Genomic DNA, 2,995 nt, shown 5'->3' with positions numbered 1-2,995 from the left:
GTCTTCGCCTGCCAAAGGCTCTGGTGATGACGCCGCGCTGGGCTCCATGGTGTCCTCCGTCTCGTAGTCCTCCTGGCCTTGGTCTCGTTGCACCGAAGTGGCAACCTTTGCCTGATGCCTTGGTACCCCGCGCCTGCGCTTGTCCCCTTTGCACCAAAGAGGAAAGAAGGACGCTACGCGCGCTGGCACCCGCCTGGTGCCCAGAGTCGTCATGGCTCACGTCACGGGCACCTCGCGAGGTACCCCGCCTTGGTGTCTCCGCCTCCTCGCGAGCCTGCCTGATAAGGCTTCGCCTGAGGAAGTGTCGTGTCGTCCGTCTCGCGAGGCTTGGCACCTCGCGAGGGTCTTGAGTCCTGTGCTGATGAAGATGGGCCATGTTGGGCCCTCACTTGAGCCACGCTGCAGGCTGCAGGCAGGCAAGTCTGGGGACCCCCGTTCCCAGAACGCTGACACCCTTGGTTGCGCTCTTGAAGAAGTTGCATGATCAGCTACGTGTTTGCATTGGTAGCGGCCATCACAGCTTGCCATGCCTCCGGAGGTGGAGGTGGTGGTGGCGGATCAGGATTCGGAGTCGTGCGTGTTGGAGGAGCCATCCTGAACAGGTTGACATCCATTAGCACATTGATAGACAAATATTGAAGCTGAATCAAACGGGTTGAAATTGCACCATATAGTCTCCACATCCGAACAAAATGAACGAATGCATTCAAATTGAAATGTTCACATATCCATAAATTGAGAAGCCACTTAGAATTTAGGTAGAAGAAAAACAACAACAAGGTACGGAACAAGAACGAATACTCGGTAAGGATCACCCAATCTCAAACCAAATATCCGTGGAAGAAGAACTAGAGCTACAAGAATTCCCACCTATGAAACTGCCGAACCTTTCCGGTTATGCAATCAGGTGTTGGGGATACAGGGGAAGCATAATATCTCACCCAAATCTAGCAAATCCTACATCCAGCTGTATCCATCCTTCAACACATAACCGAGAAAAACTTCGGAAATCGTCTACCTCAACCTTCGAAAAGCATCCGTTATACAAGTTATGGCAATACTCCCAAACTCCCACCCCAGTACTGGGTGGCGTCAAGGTTATCTCACCAACAACTGCATAAAAGAGATTTTCGATGTTGGCAAAACTAAACTCAGGTATTCCAGAACTGCAACGATAAAATTGTGACGACAACACCTCGGAGCTCAACTCCCAGGGACACTGCCACAACCCCTAAATGACAGGAGGCACCAAGAACAATGTTCTCGTCACAAATCGATCGAAACGATTCCAAGATACCCGCGTGATCCTAAAAAAAATTTAGTGAAATTTTGAGAAGAGAAGAGTCAAAACTCTACGTCAGGATGCCTTACCAGAGCGATGAAGGGACTGGGGAGTAAAAAGAATTCCTAAACTCTCCGATATATAATTCCTAAATGACTGAAAACATTTTTCTAGACTCAACAACGACAGCTAATTCGATCAAGCTGGGGGGCTCCTAAGGTCGGGGAAGGCTCTGATACCAACTTGTAATGCCCTTGATGCGGCTATATCTCCTACGTGTCGAAGCACGACTTAGAGGCATAACCGCATTGAAAACAATGTCGCAAGTAAGGTAATCTTCACAACAACCCATGTAAATAAATAATAGGGGGAAAAGGTACATAGTTGGCTTACACTCGCCATGTCACACAAATACATGAGTAACATTACAATCATCCAATACACTCATGGTCCGACTACGGTACCAAAATAAAAGATCAACCCCAACATGCGACACGGTCCCGATCGCCCCAACTGGGCACCACTACTGATCATCTAGGAAAGACACATAGTAATGGCGTGAGTCTTCGTCGAACTCCCACTTGAGCTCAAGCGCATCATCTGGAACGGAATCATCGGTCCCTGCATCTGGTTTGGAAGTAATCTATGAGTCACGGGGACTCAGCAATCTCGCACCCTCGCGATCAAGACTATTTAAGCTTATAGGTAAGGCAAGGTAATATGTGGAGCTGCAACAAGCGACTAACTTATATGGTGGCTAACCTGTTCGCAAAAGAGAGCGAGAAGAGAAGGCAAAGCACGAACGAAGAACTAAAGAACAACCTACGGCAAACATTACTCCAACACCGTGTTCACTTCCCAAACTCCGCCGAGAAGAGACCATCACGGTAACACACGCGGTTGATTCATTTTAATTAAGTTAAGTTTCATGTTATCTACAACCGGACATTAACAAATTCCCATCTGCCCATAACCGCGGGCACGGCTTTCGAAAGTTCAAATCCCTCCAGGGGAGTCCCAACTTAGCCCATCACAAGCTCTCACGGTCAACGAAGGATAATCCTTCTCCCGAGACATTCCGATCAGACTCGGTATCCCGGTTCTACAAGACAACTTCGACAGTGGTAAAACAAGTCCAGCAACACCGCTCGAATGTACCGACAATTCCCGATAGGAGCTGCACATATCTCGTTCTCAGGGCACACTCAGATGAGCACTCCATACAACTAAAACCAAACCTTGAGTTTCCCCGAGGGGGCGCTGCACAGGGCTCTATTTTAGACTAACACTCAGAGGAGCACTGGCCCGGGGGGGTTTAAATAAAATGACCCTCGGGCTCTGGAAACCCAAGGGAAAAAGAGGCTAGGTGGCAAATGGTAAAACCAGGGTTGGGCATTGCTGGAAGAGTTTTATTCAAGGCGAACTGTCAAGGGGTTCCCATTATCACCCAACCGCGTAAGGAATGCAAAATCCGGGAACATAACACCGATATGACGGAAACTAGGGTGGCAAGAGTGGAACAAAACACTAGGCAAAAGGCCGAGAATTCCACCCTTTACCAAGTATATAGATGCATTAAGATAACAAGATAATATGGTGATATCCCAACAATAAACAATGTTCTAACAAGGACCGATCTCCAATCTTCACCTGCAACTAGCAACGCTATAAGAGGGGCTGAGCAAAGCGGTAACATAGCCAATCAACGGTTTG

This window comes from Triticum dicoccoides, chromosome 3A (genome assembly GCF_002162155.2).
Source record: "Triticum dicoccoides isolate Atlit2015 ecotype Zavitan chromosome 3A, WEW_v2.0, whole genome shotgun sequence".
Taxonomy (NCBI): Eukaryota; Viridiplantae; Streptophyta; class Magnoliopsida; order Poales; family Poaceae; genus Triticum; species Triticum dicoccoides.
Note: the sequence above shows the minus strand (reverse complement) of the source record.